At 41.6% G+C, this 23,505-nt stretch overlaps 1 pseudogene; it reads right to left on the reverse strand.

The window, feature by feature from the left end:
* Positions 1 to 570: 570 nt before the first annotated feature.
* LOC112303199 (large ribosomal subunit protein eL24-like) lies at positions 571 to 16,404 on the reverse strand (annotated as a pseudogene).
* Positions 16,405 to 23,505: the final 7,101 nt, after the last annotated feature.

Consider the following 23,505-nt stretch of genomic DNA (forward strand, 5'->3'; position numbering starts at 1 on the left):
CCCCTTCTCCCACCCCTTCTTGAAGGCAAGTTGGCTGTTTTATGTTTCATAAGGTTTGCAGCAATTGTGGCAATTTTGTGAAGTTTGAACTTTTTAAACATCTCTTTATATTTTGTAAAAGTGAAGTTGTTTAATCCAATTCTGCCTCCTGCTATTTTTTTCAGGGTTATCACAGCCGGATTCACTAAAGGACCAAAGACCAAAGACAACTGCCAAACCCTTAAGAGGCAGTTTTTCTGTATAAATGTCACACAGACAGATTGCTTGGGACTGCATTTATTCATTTCCCTACATTCATTACCATACTACGTCCTGTATTAATTTTTTGACAATGCCTGCTTATCGCTTTGTGAACTCCATCTCAGAGTGGGAATTCAGTCACTGCTTCTGGCCTGGGAGACGGCCTTCCTCTACTTAGGGTGATGAAGATTAGTGGTCCCTTGATCCAGCCACTCGTTCCTTAGTCAGTATCGCTTTGGCAGAGGCATCTGGGCTATTGGGGACACTCTGCTGGCCTGTCTGATGCCTTTTTTAAAAATAGGTCTTTATTTAAAAATCTGATCTGCCAACTTAGTGTTTTCCACCAATACAGGGTGCAGAAAATGTTACAGGCTTCACAATCTTTGGCTTAGGTGCGGGCTTTGTGGGAAACTTAGCAGCAGCCACTGCTGTCTCTTTAGGTGCTTGTTTAGCCTTTTTTGCTGCCTTGGCAGCCCTGATAGCCTGTTCTCATTGAGCTTTCCGAATTTCAGGTTTCTGATTCCTCTTGGCAATGAAGAGAGGCACCAGTGAAAGCCCTGTGGAATTTGACTGCACGATGGGTTCTTTTCTTTTGAATTTCTTCCAGCTGTCCCTTTTTGTGCTTTCTTCTGTAGAGGACAGTCCAATTTATCTGTTGAGAGCTCCTCTTGGAAAGGAATGTTGGCTTGCTTCTGGCATTAAGAAATTAAAAAACTTTCCTGTTGGTCTCGGCGGCATAGTGCCTCCTGCGTCCTGGGTAGATCTTGTGCCCACTAACACTGCACAGCTCGACCTTCACGGCTGAGGCTGCCAGAAAGAAGGAAACATGGTAAGGAGCTATCTGATGACTTCTAAATCTTTCCTTGTCACCTAATAAACCTGCCTTTTCAAAATCTATAACCTTGAATGTGAAGAAAAACTGGCTGTTTGTGTAGCCATAAATGTCTCCTCACAATCGGACACTTCCCCACCTTGTATTGGGACGGTATAAATTGCCACTGTTTGCTTCAGTTATTCTCACCCCATAAGCTGCTCCGTGAAGTGGTGGGAAATTTCTTCCTCTAACTCTGCAACAACAGTGGGTGACGTCAGTGGTTTCACGGTGTGGGGCCTCATTTGCGATCATCTGACATGGCAGACCAGACCTGAAGGTCAGGAATGGGACCACGGCAAGAGGCATGAAGGATCCCTGCCACAGGAATAAGCAGAGAAAGGCTCCGCCAGCTCACACTTCTTTAGAACCATTCACCTTCTTGGGTGGAGAAATAATAGACTTGAAGCAATTGAAAAACCTAGAACAATCTATCCTGAATCTTGAAAAGAATGGGATTCCAATGTTTTCTTTCACTGAAACCATGACATAAGACATTATCGCCACCAAGCCTACTAATCTCTCCAAACACATACTCTAGGAAGGGAGAGAGGGTGCAGAAATGTTGAACAAGTGAATACAGACCAACGGGTAACAATAAGGAGCCGAAGATTTTTTTAAAAAAGAGAATGTCATATAATTCTGCACAGTGAACCTGAGCTAAAGAAAATGATATCACTCCTTTTTCAGTCAAAGACTGAGCATGCTGGTAAATAAAATGATTTGGGGAAATACAGTGTCTGGCACAAATAATGCTTCTTTTTAATTACAAACTCTTTTATTACAAAATCATAAGCATGTCATTCTGTAACATAACAATATTACACTCAAGCACACCCTATGACATTTTAGGTGAAATGTTCAAATTAAAACTATAAATTATTACACCCAGATTATTACCCTAGCGACCACACTCCAGCAAGCGTTACTTCTGCCAAACCCTGTATAATTCACTTTAATGGGATTACGATATTCCAACCTCAAGGTAACTTACAGATAATCAGCAAGTACATGAAAGACAGTGGGGTTCAAAGGGTCCTTTTAATCTATAATAAACTAAGTATTAATATTATAAGGAGAGTAGTGACTAAACAGCTTTACCCTTCTTGTGGGCCACACCAAAGAAGATGGGTAATTGGGCTTAGCTACAGAGCGGCAGCCTCCATACAGAGGGGTGAATGTGTCCTTCCTCTGCATGTGGTCCTGGGAAAGCAGAGGACTTAGACACTTCAAGGGACAGGTGTGTCTTGTTTTGCTCTGCACAACTGAAAATCTGGAACCTTTCAGCTGCCTCTAAAATTGGCAGCAGATAGGGTTAACCAGCTATAAAATAGTGGGAAGGGTGTACCTGAAGGCAAAAAACTCTTTCAGACCCTAAAGGTTCTTTGTCCCCTTGTAACAGGTTGTTTCCACCCCATGCTCTCCTCGCTTGAGGGAGGGCTGCTGCTAGCCAGTGCTGGGGGTTAGAGGGTATCCATAGCTGTTGATAGCTTGTTTTCTGAACAAGTCCAAATCAGAGACAGATCAAGGTTAAGCTCAAATAGAGGATTTTTTAAGCACAGGGTAAAACTCAAATTTTCTGATTAGAGAAATGAGAGCTAAGGCAAGATCGTGCTAATGAAAGATTCCAGGCAAAGACGTCAGGGCTGGCTGCCAGCTCTCAGACTGGGCTTGGCAGACAGACAGTGGAGCTCTGACAGGGAGTTTCTCTGTGCATTTAGAAGAAAGCAGAAGAGATCTAAATGCAGCCAACCTATTGATTTATTCTCTTTGTACTGGACATGGCTTTTTATTAAAGAAAGCAGATATTCAATAGTGTTAACTAGTAATGGGAATTGACTTTTCACTAATTGCACAGACCTTGGCATTAATATACTTTAATGGAACCTGGGCTTGGTGTCCCTCAGATCAATCCTGAAGTTTTTCTCTAACTCTTTCTGGTCAAAGGACATGCACAACATTGTAACTGAGAGAGACCTTTTTCAATCTTTTTTTTTTTTAAATTCATGGAATGAATAGGCTGAGGGACTTTATTCCAGAGGACCAGAGAGAGGAATAGTTGTGTGACCTGTAAAATACATAAAAACTCTGTGACCTGAACTGACTGTGGAGTTTGGTGTCGACTGTTTAGAATTCAGTTATAAATGCTGGAAAAGAGTTTGGCTTCCCAGGCACCTGGCTGGTCCTGCCCCTGCTGGATTCTCTGAGGCAGAAGACTCATCACTTATTTATCATCCATTTGTTAGATTTATTAAAAGTAAATAGGATCCCTGACAGCTGCTGGGCTCACGTACAGACCTGGAACCAGGAATGTGAGAATATATGCTGCTCTCACGAACCTCTAGCAGCATCTGACCTCACTCAGGCAAAGCAGTGTGGAATCCCAGATCCTGCCAGGAGAGAGGACATTCCTGAAGTTCCCAGAGTGGCAAATGTCCATCTTCAGTTCTTTCGGACTCATTGGTGGAGTCTCCCTCTGGCCAAGCAAGGCAAAGATGCTTCTAAGACAATGGTGCTTCAAAAGCAAAGTACAAATCTGTGAGCTTCTCGAGGAGGATGTTTGTACCTTATTCATCTTTGAAGACAACAATGCCTGCAGTCAGAGTCGCGAACGCCACTTAATTCCTGGATTTACCTCTTTCTAGCTGTGTGGCATTAAGTAAACCAGGCTCTTCGAGCCTCTGTGTCCTTATCTGAGAAAAAGAAAAGAAAAGAAACAGATGCTTTGCAGAGTTGTTGTGAGATTAAATAGGCTGCTGTATGTGAAGCTCTTAGCTCACTGAGGGCACTTAGTAAACTCCAACGAACAATAGTTATGATGATCATCACCTTCGAATCCTTTGCACTTAAATGCTGGGCATTTGGTAACTGTAAGTTCAGTGAATGGGTTCATTCTTTGATTCAACTATTTCTGTGCCTACTATGTGCCAGGCACTGTTCTGCAATGCACAAAGAGACACATCCCCTGACCTCATGGAGTTTACATTTTGGCGGGGATACAGGCAATAAACAAGTACATGAATAAATCAGCTACCTGAAGTGCAATTTAGGATAGTGACAAGTGCCGTGAAAGAAACTGAGCAAGATAAGGGGATAGAAAATGATGGTACGTACGTGAGAGGGACAGACAGACAGACAGAGACAGAGAGGGGCTGGGAAGCGAAGGGATGTTGGGGGCACAAGGTTCTCCAGGAACCTGCCATGCTTGTCTTAATTCCTCATATCAAATGTTAACTCAACATTTCTCTCTTTACCTGATGAATGTTTGTGCTCTAGGGTTTCTCTCTACCTAGTGAGGCGAGATGCCGCCCATTGTCTAGGCCTCCTTATTCCTTTCCATTCTTGGCCTTGCATTTTTTTCTTAAAGTGCTCCCCACCCAAATCAGCACTTCCCCTCAAAAATGAACATGACAACTCAGAAATTTTCCTACAACATTTTTTACCTGAGGGAGTCAGGAAAATGCCTCTCTTTTCATACCTGACTTTCCTACTTCCAGGCTTGCCTTCCAGAAGTGGACAGCATGGACTCAGGATGTCTCTAAGTTGAAGGGAGTCTTTGCTTTCTGTCTGCCTCTGCTAAGTATTACACAATGAGACTGCCATATTGAATTATTTTCAGCAGTGGAAATTCTTCAGTTCCCCATCTCAGGCCAGGCTCTAATTTGAAAGTAATAATATTTGGGCAAAGCTTAGATGCACTAAGTTGCTGCCGAGGGCTTGGTGGGGTTTGTGGTAATTGGTTTTACTCAGCTGCTGATGCTTCACTTGGACAAATGAGAAATCAAACTACAGCTCAGTTTGCAGAAAAGCCCACGTCAGCAGTTTAGTCTGACTACTATTTCAGAGCTTGTTATGTTATTGGCAATAAAATGCAACTAATATATTGTTAATTAATATTGCATCCTACAGCTCCTTTATCACATTATTAATCAGAGCGATGAAGCCGAGGAAAATGTGGCTCACCTTTAGTGTCTTTTCACCTCTTTTAAACAATTGTATTTATGCACAAATAGATGTTTTGGTCAATACTGCCAAGTGTTTGGTTGTTCCTGGATGAGTGTATTCTATTTTCAAACAGTAACTTGCCCCTCAGGAATATTTTATTTAGCAAGACAGGACTTAAAGTGAAAGGGTAACCATTTCTGATCGTAACCTTGGCTTTGTGCTTCTAGTAATTATCCTTTAATTGCATTACCCTATTTGAAATAGAGTTGTAATTGGAAAAAAACAATTTGACATTCCCTGATGCTTACTCTGACATGCACTATTTGCTTTTTATTCAAATGTAAATTTTCTCCATAATACTATCAAAGAAAGAGAAAAAATTAAGCAAAATTGAAATGTCAGTAGCAATTTCTGACATGCAGGCGGTGTCATTCACTCGTGCTGTCTGGAAGGCAAGACTTTCAGTTGGGATGGAAAAAACCCAGTATGAAATTAGCATGCTCTGAAGGGAGGGAGAGACGGATGGCAGACTCTCAGATCGGTCCCTCTGGGATACGTGTCCTCTTCGCACAACGGTTTCAAAATATCAAACAAGCTGCCAGCTATAATTTTTGGATGAATAATCCTCTTTGCTTTACAATAAAAACAACAACAACCCTGTTTTTCCTTAAAAAGTGAAGGGTAATGAACTTAACTCTAGAGTTATTTCACCTTAGGCTTTTTGAAGGTGGATTTTAACTTGGGGCACATGACAGGTGATAGGCAGCCTGTGCAATGGCTCCAGTGGCTTCCGTCTGCTGAGAGTCACACCCTTTCGTCATCTCTTCTGGTTGGCTGTGCGCTGGGCCTTTTGACTTGCTTCTAATACATGGGACATAGCAAGAGTAATGGGATGTCACTTCCAAGGTTAGGTTACACACAAGATTTGGGGCTTGTGTCTTGGGCTTCTGGGCCTTGCTCTCTCAGGTGCTCCCTCTGAGGAAAGCCGTGTGGTGACTGAGGGAAGTGTCTGGCCAACAGCCAGGGAGGAACTGAAGCCTCCTAACAGTTGAGAAGCAAGTCATCCCTCAGCTGAGCTTTCAGATGAGCCTGCAGCCCCAGCCGGCACCTGATTGCAACCTCAGACACATTTTAAGTCAGAGGCACCCAGATGAGTGGCACCTGGACTCCTGACCCACAGAAACAGTGAGTTAATATGTTTGTTATTTTAATCCACTAAGTTGCAAAGTAATTTCTTATGTGGCAACAGATAACTAATACAGGGTGGGAAAGAGTGGTCATTAAAGAAACAAATAATGTTAGATAATGTTTGGCCTGTCACATAGTCTGGTAGAGAGAAACAGAAACAGTGGTGGAGGAAAACAACATCCATGCCATTACCTCAGTATGTTTCCTCAGATAAGTCATACAATCTTTCTGTGCTTCAATTTGCTTATCCGAGATATAGTTTACTCTAAAAATTTTCATGAGTTGAAAATGAAATACCAAAGCACTGAAAAGTGTAAAGTACCGCATGTATATGAAATGCCTAGTATTAAAAAATTTTTTCACCTTGGACACTAACTCCCTGGGTCCAGTATGCTCTGTGACTCACGATACAGTGGAATGGGCCCCGTGTACCTGTAGACCTGGATGCCAGTCCAGGCTTTTTCACTAACTGGCTGTATGACCTTGAGAAAAGCCACACAAGCTGTATCAGTTTCCATTTCCTGATCTGATAAACCTTTGGTACACAGAAAGGGAGAAGAAAGAATAAGTATGTTTTGACCTAAGAGAGCAGCCCAAGTGCGTGGCAATAATATTTAGGAGTCTTTATCAAAAGTGACCGAAATCTAACTTGACATAGATTGTCTCCAGGATCTCCTTTGTAGATTTAAAAACATTGGTTTTTAGTGTTTGTTTGGCTTCTACTAGGTTTCCAACAGAATGTAACTGTAATTTTCCTTCACCTGAGTCTCCTTGTAAGGATGTCAGTGTGTCAGGTGTTTTTGCTTCGGAAGAGCACGGTTAGCCAAGTGAACCAGGCACCCAGCACAGATTTGAGGCGATGAGGCCTGGCGGGACAGAGTTGACTGCCAGCGCCTGATTCTGGTCTCCTGATTCTTCTGCTCAGCACACCTCCTAACACTCAGCCTAGAACAGGTATCTCTATTTCAGGAGGTCTCTCACATGCCCCTAGAGTGTGAATTTTGCAGCTATGACCTTAATGGTGTTATACGACCAGGGCAAGGCTTTGCATGACCTTGAGAGTAGGTATCTCTTTAAGTTCTTCACCCTTCACACCTCACCTTACTCCTGGCCCTGTGTTATTTCCCTTGCTCCCACCAAACATAAGCAACTGTACCACCCTGTTCCTTGTAGGCAGAGTAGAAACTGCCTAACTAGAGAGTTCTGAGGACCATGAAAGTACTCTTGACCACACTAGCTTCCCCACTCACCTTCATCAACATCCAGAAGTCTAAGAATTGGGTCACTTCCTAAAGCAAGATGGTATTGGAAAAAGTATATGGGATTTGGAAGCAAGAGATATAAGTTGAAATTCAGGTTTTAGAAGAAAATAACTTAGGGAACTTAGAAAAGTCAATGAATTTTTCTGGGCCTGACTTTTCTGTAAAGTGAGGAAGACACTAGCTAGCCTGTCCTTCTGCATTTTTATGCAAAGTGAAATAATGATTGAACAATTATTTTGAAATTTGAAAAGCAGTAGGTAAGCTCTTACTGTGATTGTTAGAGTTTAACACAATGTTCTCTATGTTAGCGGTGATGAGGTCATATGTTTAACCCCTAGTACTCTGAAAGAAGGGAAACACGTTGAGTACGCTTAATTGATGAGCACAGGGTAAGAATATGGGTATATACCCCAAAGTGAAAGATGTTCAACTCAAAATGATTTAGGAAAAAGAAGAAGGAACTCTCTGCAAGGGTACCACATGTAACCTAACGCAGAACAAGGGTGGAGTCAGTCCTCAGGGAAAATAGGAAAAGGCACTCAGATTTAACCAGCATTTCACTTTCCTCCTGGGAGAACATCCTTCTCTGCTGTATAGATATCTTCCTCCATATGCTGGGACCCTGGCTGGTGGGGGTTCCCAATAGTCAAATCCTGTAGCTCCCACCCCCCAGAAGAGGCTGATGCTGTCCTTAATTTCGATCCTAAACGTTCCAAGGAAGGATGCTGACTGGCTTGGACCAACTGAGGCCAGGGAGGCAGACCCTGCAAGGTGACACCCAGCAACTGCCTTGCCCAGAGGGGTGAAAACACCTGGGAGCAGTGCCCCCAGGTGCCCTGTGCAATGAGGCCCTGCCGGTGGCTGGGCTGTCACGCAGAGTTGTGCAGTTGTGCAATGTGCTGTGTGCAATAGTCCCACCTGCCTCGGGAGGAATCTGAATGCCTGGCAGCCATGTGAAAGCACTTCAATCCCCAAGAAAATGCACCTTAAAAGGTGACAGCAAAAGATATCTTGCAAAATGTTAGTCCTAATGAGAGGGAATGGGACAAGTTTCCACTAGGAGAGAGAATGCACCTTCTCAGCCCTGCGGCCAGAGCCCATGAGTCTAGGACCGTGGACTGGGACCAGTGACGATTCCATTCTCTCATAGGCAGGAGCCCTTCCGCCTTTCATATGGATGGAATCGGAACAAGAAACTCAATTCAGCCACTAATATGAGTGGGAGAAATGTAGAAACTACAAACTGGAGGTTCTCTCATCAGACTTTAAAAGAGTTATTGTCCTTCCCGATGGTATTGGTGGCCCTCTTCACACAGTCTGGCTTGGTAATGTAGTTTGGCTCCAGGGGCTCTTCTTACCCACTGCCAGGGTGATTGCGGGCACCGACCCCACCCCACCCTTCCTGCTGCTGGGTTCATCTTCCTCAAGCCCACATGCTCTAACCCTCTCTCCACTGCCCGCTACTCTTCCTCTGGACACTGAAACCATCACACTGTGGCCCCTATCTGCCCTCCCAGTTCCTCTCCTCTCTAGTCTGCAAGTGTAGACCTCTGTCATCACAAAATGTCGAGTCCCCATGTGGGGACTGTGTCCCCTGCCTGGAAAGTGTTGCCTCTTGAAACCTTCCCTGTTTGTCCTTTGTGAGGCCTTTCCTGATTTGTCCAAGTAGATAGAACTTGTCCTCCTCTGCCCCAGACCTCAAGGTTTGTGCTTCCTTGCAGCGCTCACCACGCTGTTTAAGTAACACTTGCCCTTGTTATATTGCATTCTTCCAGTGAAAAAATCCTTGAAATGAGCTGAAGAAAAACAGGGATTGGAAGCACTTATACTTCATACTATGTGCTACCACCGCTACATGTTGCATAATCCTCACAACAACCCTTTCTACAGATGAAAAACTGAGGTGAATGTTACGCAGCTAAGCCAGGATTTGAACCCAAGTAGTGTGCCTCCCTGAGTCCATGCTCCTGACAACTATGATACCACTTCCTGTGGAGGCAGAGGTGCATTTGGCGTGAACACAACAAAGGCCTTTCAAACGCAGTGTACTGAATTGTTATTTATAATTTTGTATTCTTTTCCCTTAAGAGACCCTCCAGATTGTACTAACTCCAGGTTCTGTAAGAATGGGTGGAAATACAATGTCTTGCTCATCTTCGAGTCCCCTTAATCCTTGTGCAGTAATGATGATGACGATGACGACGACGATGATGATTCCAAGCCTTGTGCAGAGCACTTACAAAGGCATTTGCAGCCATCTCACTGCGTCCTTACAATGTGCCGGTCAGGCGTGGTCATTGCCACTTTTACTGATGCCAAACATCACCTCAAAGGCACTGAGTGAATTTGCCTAAGGCTACTCAGCTAGTAATGGAGCCTGAGCTAAAACTCAGGGTTTCTGATCCCATATGTCATGCTTCCCCCCCTTGGGGGTGTGCTGCCCGTGGGTTCTGACAGCCTTTCCAGAGCCTAGCGGGTGGTGCTCCTCCCCACTCCCGCCCCCTGCGGACCCCTCTGAAGGGCACTCCATCACATCCAGCAATGGGCTAAATTGAAGTTGTCCATCCTGCCTTTTAAGTTCTTCTACAGATAATGAATCTTTTCGACCCTCACAGGGTGCTTGATGTTAATCACACAAAGAGATGCAAACTCGATCTGTCACCTTTGAGCAGATACAGCCTAAAAGGTATAGGGATCATATAGGAATTGCATTTAACTTCCAAGTCCTCATCTTGGTAGTTTCTTAGGGGAAATTCCCTCAACTGTCTGTCTTCAAGAAACTTTCAAAGCCCTCAAGCAACTGCTAAGTGATCCTAGAACTACAGTTGCCTGTATCTAGAGATGATTGGGGAGTATTCTACAATTTATTATTCTGCATTACCAAAAGCCTAAAGAATTATATTATACAGAAGTATCCTACTTTCACAGCTTGGAATATGTAGCCATATGCCAAGACCAGAGGAGCCCTGGATTGTTAGTAATGTCTAAACAGTGACCATGGAGAAATCACCATACAGCCAGTCATTTCCAAGGACACGCAGGGAGGTACCTCTACCAACAGGCCCAGTCTTTCCCAGACTTCAGCAGCCAGTGGGAGAGAGGGAAGCAGAGGCACCGGCTGAGAATTCAGTCTCTGGAGTTAGGCCAGCCTAGGTGTGACCCCAGCTTCACCTCTAAACAGCGGTGAGGTTTATGCATGTTGCTTAGCTTCATTCACTGATTCAACACGTATTTACTGAGACAGCTAGTGTTGTAGGTACTGAGACAAAGGGGTGAACAAGACTATCTCCTGGCATTTCCAATTGCCTGCAACGTGGAAATAATTGAAGCTGTGAGCTCACACGGCTGTTTAAGGCTAACGATACAGCCTGGGACCTGGCTCAGACTTACATTGTAAAGAAGAATTCAACAGTCTTTTACCTCGATTCTAGATTTAAAACAAAAGCAACACTTCAGGTTTGTTTGTTTATATTTATATTCTTCAAACCCTGTTTTTCAGAAAACTCTTGATGGGGCCCAGGAAGCCTGATACATAGTTTCAGGTGCTTCAGGCCATGCAGGTAGGAACTGTAGCATAAGGAAGGGCACAGGAAGATGAAGTACATTTGGCAAATCCAGCCATGGTCAGATTCTGCCGGAGTGGCTTTCGCATTGATATTCACAGGAGCTCTTTATTTCCAGTTTTATTCTGAAGGCACTCAGCCGATACTATTTTACTTCCAGGGTTTCTGTCTACCTAGAGCACTATTACAAGCTTTTAAAGGAAGCATTTAGCCTAAATCTCTGATGATGTGGCTCGCAGGACCTCCAGGTCTCCGTGGTGGGAAGTGGGTTGGATGGCTCCACCAACAGAGCCTCACTCCTGTGCAGGTCTGGGTCCTGTGCTCTCCCTGTGTCCCTGGGATGCACGAGAACCCAAAGTCTGCGTGCTGGCCCATTCCTCCTCGGAACACAGACACAGGCAGAGCGCCACTCTGAGAACCAAGTGGGCTGTCCTTTGTCCCACACCCAAAGCATCGCACTTTTCCAAGTTTGTCTTTTTGTCACCGGGGATCCATCTCCCAATAGGGTCTGATGTCCATATCCTTCCTCCAAAATTTTGAGATGAAACAATCAGCGAAGTTGGGGGTGAAATTAGGTAGTTAAGTCATTTATTGTGTTCTTTAATAATTATTAGAGTTGAGTGAATGTTTCCTCTGTACCAAGCCCTGGGCTGAGCCAAGTGTTACAAACATCATCTCGCTTAATCGTCATGAGAGCTCCATGAAGGCCCCTCTCCCCCATGAAGTCACTCTCATTTTAAGGCAGCAAAAACTGAGGTTTATGAATTGTCAAGAGACTCGCCCAAGGTCCTTCAACCATCGAGCTACATGTTGTGTCCTCTCTGTGACAGGAAAGTGTTACAAATCGTTATCATAACTACCACCACCTTTTTGTGGTGCTACACAGTCATGCTTATAAGAACAATAGCATTCAGCACGAAAATTGTAGAACAAATGCTAGAAAAAATGTTAAATGACATTAAATCAAAGATATATTTTCTCAAATCATGGAATGTCTCTCACTCCACTTTTCTACTTTATTTTGCTTTAAAAAAAATTGAAACTGTCCTATTTATCTTAAAATTTTTTTAACATTATGTCAGAATATTGCCCCTAGTCTTTATAAATTCTCCAAAAACTTACTTGGTTACATTATATTGATAAATATTATGTCATTTAGTTGCTCAACTGTTTCCTCTAGCTGGAAAATTAGCTCACAAATTTTTTTGTCACGTGTCCTCTCAAACATCCTTACACAAAACTTCTATTTTTAAGCCCCAAAGGCAGCCATGTTTGTCATCTAGAGGTGACTTCCCTCCGGACAGCTGTGTCATCATTTACATTTTCTGGTTGTTTGGTCACAGTGACTTGTGTTGTGAGTGCCCAGACCAAAGGCTGAGGACCGACAAAATGACAGAACAGGTAGTTACCCTCGTGGGTGCTGTTCTGGGCTCAGCCTGGTGGGGATCTCCCGGAGGAGGCAGGGATGAGTGGAGGAGAGAGACCATTGAGAGTGCAGGGGTGCCTTCTGTCCTGCACCTCTGAGAGCCCACTGCTGGCTGCCGCAGAGCCACTGCGAAGCTCCCCTGGCCATGGCCTTGACCTCTGTGGCTGTGGCCTGTTGGGGTGCAGGCTGTGGTCACAGCACTCCTGTGACCCCAGGCCTTTGCCTTGTTCTTATAGCCAGCTTCCTGCCCACCAACGAGAAAACAGAGGACAGTGAACACAACACTTCCTTTTATTTTCGTTTTTCTGCCTTCATTCCCAAAACCTTTTCTTACTTGGTCCAACTCACTTTCTCCCCTCAAAGAAGAAAGGAGGGAACTGACTTTTTTTTTTTAAATCAAGGAAGGAAAGAAAAAGAAAGAACATACCTGTAGAAACACACCTGTTAGACTCCAATACCAGTTTTATCTCAGGCTTCATAGTTTCTTTTCATATTTTAAAATATTTCAGTCAAGAAAATTTACTAACTATTTAATATGTGCCAAGCACTGTGTTTTATGCAACATAGTAGAAATGAACAAGGCTCATCTTAAGGGCAAATCTCATATAATTTTGTTCAGATTGATGCTTATTCAGAAATTTAGAATTTTACCATTTATTGAGCATGTGTCTGAATTAGGCTCTCAACCTGGCACATTTAATCCTCACAATATCTCTACCACGTAGGTACCACTGTTCACATTTTACATGCAAGGAAATTGAGGCTTCTAGAAACCACGTAACTTCTCTGAGGTCACAGAACTTAAGAAGTAGTAGAAACAATATTTAAACTCCAATTTGTCTAACACCAAGTCCCATGCTCTCTTCTCTGGATTGTAAATACTTATAATTGAAGTATTGACTGATTCTGGAATATTTCCACTACAATCTGCCCTTCAGTAGAATATTTGATTTCCAGTTGAAAGAACAACTTATATAAAATAGAGGAGGTGAGAAAGAATTTTTTTTCCTCTCCACATTAAGAAACATTTTCTTCCTGAAGTACTTAAGCAAATAGTACTCTAATACCTTAAGAAATTTGCTTTCTAATTGGTTAGCTTCTCCAAAGCAGGTCAGAGACTTTTCATTGGAAGTTTGTAGTGAAACATCGCCCTCTTCTGGACATATGAGCATCATACAATGAAGATGGACTCAAAAGTTTTTAAAAGAGCTAAAGTACCATTGTGCTGAATGACAATGAACAGCTGTTGTTATCACTTATCATGTGTACGCTTTGCTATTCAAAGTGACTCCTCACAATGGAATCAGAAAAACATTTTGGAATTTGCAGAGCAAGAATTTTCCATTTTTATGAAGGTGGCTGAGTGCTAGGTACAGAAGTAGATAAAAGTTTTAACAACAGGGCATGCCTTAACTAATCTATAATAATACCTAACTATAATAATACTATAGTAATAAATTATAATAATAATACCTACACCACCTGAATCAAATAGCTCCAATGAGCCCTGAGCAGGAAGAACATCATATGTATAAGAGAATTGGAGAAAGAACACAATGAATAGAGATTGGCATTGATTTTTTTGTTTTTTCCCTAGACAGTGAAAACTTTTAATTATCTCACACAACAAAGTCTAGAGACGGGTGGCTTCCAGCTTGATGCAGCAGCTTAACGACATCACATCATTAAGTATTCAGGGGGTTTCTATGTTTCCATACAGCCGCCTTCACACGTTAGCTTTTCATCTTTATTTATTTATTTTTACTTTATATCATTACTTCTTAAAAATATGTTTTATTGATTATGCTATTACAGTTGTGCAAATTTTTCCCCCTTTGCCCTCCTCCACCCAGTACCCCTCATTACATCCGGCAATCGCCCCTGTTTAGTTCATGGCCATGGGTCGTGCATATAAGTCCCTTGGCTTCTCCATTTCCTATACTGCTTTTAACCTCCCCCTGCCTATTCTGTACCTACCAACTTCGGTCCCCCATTCTCCAACTTCCCACTTCCAAATGGTAACCACCCAAGTGATATTTATGATTCTGTTTCTGTTGTGATTGTTTGCTTAGTTTGGTTTTTTGGATTCAGTTGTTGATAGTTGTGTATTTATAGCCATTTTAATGTTCACAGTTTTCTTCTTCTTTTTATTAAATAAGTCCCTTTAACATTTCATTTAATAATGGCTTGGTGATGATGAATTCCTTTAGCTTTTACCTTTTTCTGGGAAGCACTTTATCTGCCCTTCCATTCTAAAAGATAGCTTTGCTGGATAGAGTAATCTAGGTTGTAGGTCCTTGCTTTTCATCACTGTGAATACTTCTTGCCAGTCCCTTGCCTGCAGTATCTTTTGAGAAATCAGCTGACAGTCTTATGACAACTCTTTTTTAATTAACTCTCTGCTCTTCACTTGCTTCTTTTAAGATTCTTTTTCTATCTTTAACCTTTGGCATTTTAATTATGTTGTGTCTTGGTGTGGTCCTCTTTGTGCCCATCTTGTTTGGGACTCTTTGTTTTCTGGACTTGTATGTCTATTTCTTTAACCAAATTAGGGAAATTTTCTTTCATTATTTTTTCAAATAAGTTTTCAATTTCTTGCTCTTCCTCTTCTCCTTCCAGTACCCTTATGATTCAAATGTTGGTATGTTTGAAGATGTCCCAGAGGCTCCTCACCCTACCCTTGTTTTTTTTTTTTTGGATTCTGTTTTCTTCTTCCTGTTCTGATTGAATGTTTTTTCCTTCCTTATGTTCCAATCATTGATCTGATTCTTGGCTTCATCCACTCTACCACTGATTCCTTTAAGTTTTTCTTTATTTCACTAAATGTAACCTTCATTTCTGCCTAGGTCTTTTTTATGCTGTTGAAGTACCCAATAAGTTCCTCGAGCATCCTAATAACCATTATTTTGAACTCTACATCTGATAGATTGCTTATGTCCATTTTGTTTTAGTTCTTTTTCTGGAGTGTTTATCTATTCTTTCATTTGGGACATGTTTCTTTGTCTCCTCATTTTGGCAGCCTCCCTGTGTTTGTTTCTAGGTAGAGCTACTTTGACCGACACCGCCCCCCCCCCTCCGCAGTCTTTGTAGCATGGCCTAATGTAGATAAGCACACCCATAAGTTGGATAGGGTGGAGCCTTAGGTAATTGCTAGGGCAAGGCATCCCATGTGAACTAAATTGATGGAATCTCAGATATGTGGCTCTGTGGAAGGGGAGGGTTCAGAAAAGGGAAAATGGCCACTGCTAGAGGCATTTTGTTCAGGTGGAAGCTGTTCCCTAGTATTTACTCTGATGCCAGACACTTCAGTTTCTCCCCATATTCCACTGGTGTCCTTGAAAGCTGCTGCCCTGGTACTGGAGTTCAGAGGGAGCGAGTCTGAGTAAGTCCTCAGTCTGTCATGGGCCCTTTAAAATGAGACACCTGAGAATCTTGAAGTTTCTTCCACTGCCCCAACCCCTACTGGTTTTACAGCCAGAAGTTATGGGGACTTACCTTTCTGGTACCGGAACCCTGGGCTGGATGGTCTGCTGTGGGGCCCAGATCCCTTGCTCCTGAGGTATCCCCCCTGATTTTTATCCACCACGTGTGTGTGTGGGACCAGCCATTCTATGTCTCCATGTCTCCATGTCACTGTGTCTTCACACCTCCTACCTGTCTGAGTGAACGTGACTTCTTCAATTCCTTGGTTGGAACTAAAGAAGTCCTTGTTGGACTTCCATGCAGCTTGATTTTCTGACAGTTCTGAATGATAGTTGTTTTGTAGTTTAGTTGTAATTTTTGCTGTGGTTGTGTGACGAGGCGAGCCGTATTTACCTGTGTCTCCATCTTCACCAGAAGTTGCTGCCTTTTATCCAGCGTTTGCACTTGGGAGTCAGTAGACCTCATTTGATTTTCCTTCTCTTTCATTTATAAGCTATGTGACCTTAGGAAAGTTATTACATTCTTTGAGTCTCAGTTTCTTCATCTGTTAAATCATCTGTTAAATCTTTATCTGTTAATAAAAGTACCAGCTAAAGTGAAGTAAGCCAGACTGAGAAAGACAAATTCTGCATGATATTACTCATATGTGGAATTAAAAAAAAACAGTGAAATTCTCAGAAACAATGAGTGGAAAAGTGGTTTTCAGGGGCTGGTGGTTGGGGGAAATAGAGAGAGGCTGGTAAAGTGCACAGATTTTCAGCTATAAGATAAATAGGTTCTGAAGATCTAATGTCAAACCTGGTGGTTACAGTGGGTAACACTATATTGTAAAACGGAAAAGTAGCAGCTAAGTAGGATGCAATAGAGTAGACCTAATAGATTTTGCCACTTATGAAAGTGCAATGAGATAACACCTAACAAAGGTAACACATTGCTAAGAGTTAGACTCAATATATGTGGCTGGTATTTTATTATCAGATTGTCCCAATTATTAATTGTATAGAATCAGCTCATTTAAGTTTTAAAGCACAAAAGCCAATGAGGTAGAAGTGTAAAAATAATTTCTCTTCTTGAAGTCTCTTTATTTTTACAGAAGTTTTGGCTAAAAGCAAAGGTTTAGCAAACCAAATATTTCTCTAAATTATCTACGTTTTAGAGGCATACACTTTTTCAAGGAAATCAATGATATCCATATAAACATGTTTAGAACAGAAACCTTAGAAATAGATGAACCTATGAAATTCATGGCATGGATAATGTATCCTTTCTTTTATCTAATTTTAAAGTGGAAAAAGGGTTTAAAAATACACCAATGTAGTGGAACATCAAAACAAGATGAAAATATCTAAGTACCCCTCTCACAAGTAAGAATTACAGCTTTCTAAAATAATATCAAGTGCCGGAAAGTCACCATACATTTAATTTTTTGGCACCGTTGTTGCCCTGTGCTGAGTCCCCTTCCATCTGGGGAGAACCACGGCCTCACATCCTTCCCTTCCATCACATGACTTGTCTTGTAAGGGCAGAGGAAAGAAGAACCAGAGCTGTTCGTGCTGAAATTTAACTTTCCTACTGATGTATTATAAATCACAAATTGGAGGCAATTATATACCTTTAATTGCCTGACAAGTCAATTAATTCAGACTCAGCTATTAAAAATTTCTGATCACTTCACCTACAACTGAATTCCAGCTATGACATAGAATCACAGAGCGAATGCTTCCAGTATTCAATTTTCAAACACTCTAAGTGCTTTGAAAGCAAGTAATACCAACCAAAATACCAAACGTTGATATTGTAAGCCTCTTTATTATTAATTATTAATTAGACATCTCTTATTTTTAATTATAGAGTCTCAGACCCTCCCTAGTGGTGAATTACCGCAGCCCATGCTACATCTCCATGAGTGGTACGATTCTGCAAGGATCTGGGGGAGTAAGGATGTGACGGTAGGGCACAGCTGCTTGCTCTCCTTCCTTGGAATACCCAGCAGTCCCCTCCCACCGGTCTGGGGCATATGTTTCCGTGGATAGTTTCAGGCATACATACTATGTTTTTTCCTATGTACAACATACCTATGAGAACGTTTAATGCCGTTTCCATCTTAACTATACACTTAAGATGCATTGTGACTGTAACTTCTGCAGTTTGAGGTGTGACAGCAAAACTAGCACGAATTTTCCTTTTTCAGAATTTCACAGATAGATTCATTCTTATCCTAGGTCTTAGCAACCTCTGCATTTGATTCTTTGTCTTTCCACATGAAGATGAAAACTTCCACCTTTTTTCACCTAGGGATATACTTTATGGCTTCTCTTTGGCATATCTGAATTGCCAGCATCACTACTTTCACATGGTGGGGCCATTACTAAGTAGAATAAGGGTGACTCGATCACAAGCACTGCAATACTGCAAGATACCACAACAGCTGGTGTGATAACCCAGATGCTACTATGTGACTGATGGGCAGGGAGCCTATGCAATGTGGAGACACTGGACAATTCACGTCCTGGGTAGGAATGAGTGGCCCTGCGAGATTTCATCACAGGCTACTCAGAATGGCATGCAATTTAAAACATGTGTTATTTATTTCTGAAACTTTCATTAAATATATTTGGACTGCAGTTGACCTCAAATAACAGAATTGCAGAAAGTGAAACTGTGGATAAGGGGGGACAGTACTGTATATAAGTTCCAAGGGCACGAGTTTTAAACAGGTCATTTTACTTTTGCATTTTGGTGGTTTTTATCCTCATACGAATAGAGCTTCTCTCTGTCTGGTCACTACCTGCGTTCACTTAATGGACAATCATGGGGAAGCAGAGAAAATGATTGGCTTATGTAACTGAAAAGTCCGGGGTTTACTACATCCAGGCACTCCAATCCTGTCTGCTTGGACTTTGGCTTCTGCTTTCACCTATGGTTTCATTCTAAGGCAGATTCTTCTTAAATCTTGTTCAGAGTAGCTACCAGTAGGTCCAGTCTTAAATCTATAAGCTTAGCAAACCTCATCGAAAAGCAGCATCTCTTTTTCTCTAACCCCATCAAAGCTGATGTTTATTGACTTTGACTGGCCTGGCTAGTTGTGTATCTGCCCTTAAAACATTTTCTAAAGCCAGGGAGATGCTGTGCCCTCAAAGGCCACGGCTTGGTGATGTGCCCCTCCTGGGGCCACAAAGTGAGGTCAACGCATGACCTGAACTATGTGGTCTGAGAGTATAAGGGGGGCTGATCAAAGTTAAACTTAATGCTAACACCAAAAAAGGGGAATTAATACTGGCATACAATGCACTATTGATTTTTAACTGGGGTGGCAGAGACAAAATAAAAATGAACAAAAAAACCTAAAATGGATCCAAGGATGTTCTAAAGAGGAACCAAATAGGTTTGATAATAGGAACTGGATAAAGAAGTCAAAAATGACTGAGCTATATACTCATTGACTCGCCTAAAGCTAGATAGAGAAAAAAAAAATCTAGTGAAGGGTTTATATTCTTTGATTGAGAGCCAGGGCCTTTCTGGGAACCAATTTGGAATGGAGACTAATTAGGTTATCATATTAGCCAGGGTTCTCCAGAGAAATGAAAGCAAGAAGATGTATATACAGAGAGAAAGTTTTATTGTAAGGAATTGGCTCACAAAATAGTGGGGGCTGGCAAGCCCAAAATCTACAGTCTGGGGACCAAGGAAAGAACTGATGCTGTAGCTCAAGTCTGAAGGAGGTCTGGAGGTGGAATTCCTCTTTCCTTAGGGTACCTCAGTATTTTTAAGGCCTTTGACTGAGTGGATGAGGTCCCCTCATCTTATGGAAGGTAATGTGCTTTATTCAAAGTCTGCTGATTTAAATGATAACCACAACTAAAAAAATACCTTCACAGAGACATTGCAAGTCAGGTTTGACCAAAAACTGGGTAACATGACCTAGCCAAGTTGACACACAAAATCAACCTTCGGTAACCTAGTTGAACCCTGAGTGATCCCGACAGTGAGCCAGAAAGGAAGTAGCCTCTCAATGCTCAGGCCAAACTCCGGACCACTTACATCAAATATATGGGGGTGAGGCCCAGGTAGAGGTATTTTTTGATGTTCCACGGCTTATTCCAATGGGTGGCCAAGATTGAGAATCACCCTGGAACAGCGGCGGTTCTTCAAGGGCGCTTTCAAGACTAGCCACTTCAACCTCACCTGCAAAGGTGCTAGAAATGCAAATTCCCTGCCCCTGCTCCAGACCTACTAACATGCAGCAGCAAAGCATTACACCTCCAGTCTCTTCTCTAACCCAGAAGCGCAGGATATTAGTAAAGCTCTATGGGTGACCAAACTAACTCCTTATTAAGATTTTCTTTAGTAATGGAGTGTTTGTTGGAAGTATACATACAAAACTAAGAGGGATCTTGACTGCATGGCCAGGCTTTATCGAGATATGGTCTTATCTAAGACCAAACAGATGTACAAATCCCTTAGCAGCTCTGGTGACTCAGTGGCAGATCTAGCAACTGTTACCTCCCAGGTGTTTAAGTATACAACCCTCCCTCATATTCCATTACAGAGCTTCAGCTATTCTGTCAGTTCATCTCTCCTTTCACAGACCGAATTCTTTCTCCCTTCTGTTTCCTGGATCTGATTGGTGCAGTTAATCACCTTTGTCCTTTGAGCACTGTTTCCTTTACATTGGCCCAACTTATTCCCATCTGGCCAAGATAAAGATTAGCTTTCCTTGGGTCAAGTCTCCCACCACAGCTAATCCGTTGGGACCAGGGTGAAATGAAATTCAGAGTGTTAAGAATCTCCTAGGGCCATTTCTTTTAAAAGGACTGAGGAGGCTCAGAACGTGGGTTGGTGGGTGTCACTCAGAGTGAGACCTGCCCTCTTAGGGATCTTGAACTGTTCTCTGACCCTTAAATCTGTGTGTAGTTCTTTATACAAAAAGACATCAAGGAGAATGTACGCATTTGTTCAACTACATCTTTTAGCATAAGTTGGAAACTTGTACTGAAAAATTTTGGAAATGTTTCTTTTTCATTTCAACGTTTCCTATAGGGAAGTCCTCTTGTGGCCCAACTTAGAAATGCTGTGAGCCAAATTATTTTTGAAAAAAAAATCTGATTTGCATGGCCCAAATTGTAGGGCCTGTATTTCAGGCAGAAATTCCCTTTGCATAATCTCATTCACTAAGACATAAGTGACTAGAAGCTTGTTGGCATTTTTTAAAATCTCATTCACCAAAAAGGAAAAAAACAAAAAAGAAAGGCTCAAGTGACAGTTGTCTCCTGATTATTTCAGATTGGCATTCTTAAGCTTTCTTTTTGTGATCTGATCTCACTATATTTTGCTAAACTGAAAACCAGTAAAAATCCAATCCAAATCAAAAGGCTAACTAACCTCTGGGGAAAGCATGGAATTTAAAACCTTCAATTCACTGAACACCCTGAATCATTTTACCTATCTTGATGCCAAAATCAAATTTGTACTTGACCCCGAATCTCGTAAAACCCTTCTACAAGGTACCAGTATTGCCATTTACTTTATCTTATGCCACCAAGAATTACAGCACTACCTTAAGGTAGTACTGTAAATCATAAATTTCCGCTACCAGAATATGACAATTGAAACCAATTTAATTTGAATTTATCAAATTGTTCTGATTGTTGGTAACAAAGGGATATTTACAGAGCTAGTATTTACATTCTGAATTGCTCCAGTTCTCTTATTAAAGCCTGATTTAAGGTTTTCAACTTGATTTTCAATGTTTTTTCCCCCCCAAAAGGTGTATCATTTGAGAGTGAGGGGAAGGGAGGAGAAACTCCAATCAATTGGTTTCCTCCGGTAGGTGCCCAAATGGGGCACTGAACCCACAGCCCAGGCATATGCCCCAGCCAGGAATCAAACTGATGACCTTTTGGTTACTGGATGATGCTCCAACCGACTGAGCCACACTGGCCAGGGCAGATATTTTCTCTTGATAAGACAAAGATCCTGAACCCTAAGCCAATGGCTGGTTTTTATTTTATTTCATTAAAATATGTCCTCACCTCAACATGTCCCTCTGACAAGAACTGGGTAAAAAAAGTATCACCCAGCATGTTTACAGTGAAAATCGCGAGGCTAAAGCTTTTGTGTTTCTTGGGTAGCTGTTGAAGTTGGGAGTTCGGGGCAGTTTTTGCAGTTTGCAAACATTTTATTATTAGTAAGTCCATTTATCTCAAAACCATAGCCTAGGACAATTATGGCAACTCTTTAATAAAGCATATTTGTTTGCTTGTGGTGATATGAAATGAGAAAATTGAAGTTTCTAATCATTAAGTGTCTCACAAAGAAATAATTCCCTCACGGTTTCAATCCAGGGGAAAACCAGTACATTTTAGTCGTGCCACTCCATAGGGCTGTAGTTAAATATTTTCAAGTTGCGTTTAAATATGTAGCATTACTGACCCAACTGCTTCGTCTGGTTAATTTACTTCATCTTCTAGAAGTTACATTACCTCAGTAAGATGAATCAATCCTCAGAACTACGCCATCACAAAACATCTACAAGTTGGGGTTCATATTCTACAGAAGTCTATTACACCTTTCAAACTATTCAACGAAGTGTTTGAGAATTTTTAAAAAATACATAGAAAAGAGCATTATTTTTCCAAGTCTCTCCACTTTATAAAAATAAGTGAAAAGGAGCCCAAACGTGCCTATGCATATTTTCGTATCCTCACTCATATTCTTGAAAAATAAAATCTAACATGGGCAAGGCCTAAGAAGGCTAAAAAGAGAAACCTTTCTACTTTAAGAAATTTTTTAAATTTCCCACTTTAATGTAATTACCGGTGTTTAAAGTTCAATCTAGAACATAGGAGATTAAGTGTTCAGTAGTAGCAGCAGTTTATTTTCATGAAGATACCAGCAGATGTCAGCAAAAACTAAGCAGTGTCACATGAATTTGTACAAGGATGTTAAGCTATTTCTAGCTAACCATAGTGAATTAGAAAACCTCTAATGACCAAAGTTTAGTACATATAAGGCATCTCAGCTTTCCACACTGTTACTTGACTTGTACATGATCATTCTGGAGGTGGCAAACAGTGGGCACTAATTTCCGCAACAGCTCTTTCAAAGAACTGAACTGCTCCAATTTCGTTCAACAAAAAACCATCTTCGACACTATATTACAAACCAAACATCACTTCCGACAGCCATCTTCAGTTTAAAAAGACCAACTGGTTTACAGAATGTTTCATATTACTCAGGAATTCCAACACAGGCTCAGGGATTCTGAACATGAAGTATTTGAGTACATGAATGCATTTTCTGGGGAGATAGCTCATAGCTTTCAGCAGCTTCTCACAGGAGTCTCTGACCTCCGAGAAGTTAAGAAATATGCTAGGACTTGAGAAAATTATATTCTCTGTATTAATAAATCACTCTATATATGCATATGTCTCAAGATACATCTCCTAAAAATTACTTAGTTGAATCCACACCAGGCAAGCAGTTTTAGAATAGGCTGCCAAATTTATGGAACAGGTTGTTACATAGAACTAGATGTAATATTTTGAAAACAGAAGAATCTTACATGTAATATTCCAGACCTATTAT

The sequence above is a fragment of the Desmodus rotundus genome, chromosome 5, assembly GCF_022682495.2.
Source record: "Desmodus rotundus isolate HL8 chromosome 5, HLdesRot8A.1, whole genome shotgun sequence".
Lineage (NCBI taxonomy): Eukaryota > Metazoa > Chordata > Mammalia > Chiroptera > Phyllostomidae > Desmodus > Desmodus rotundus.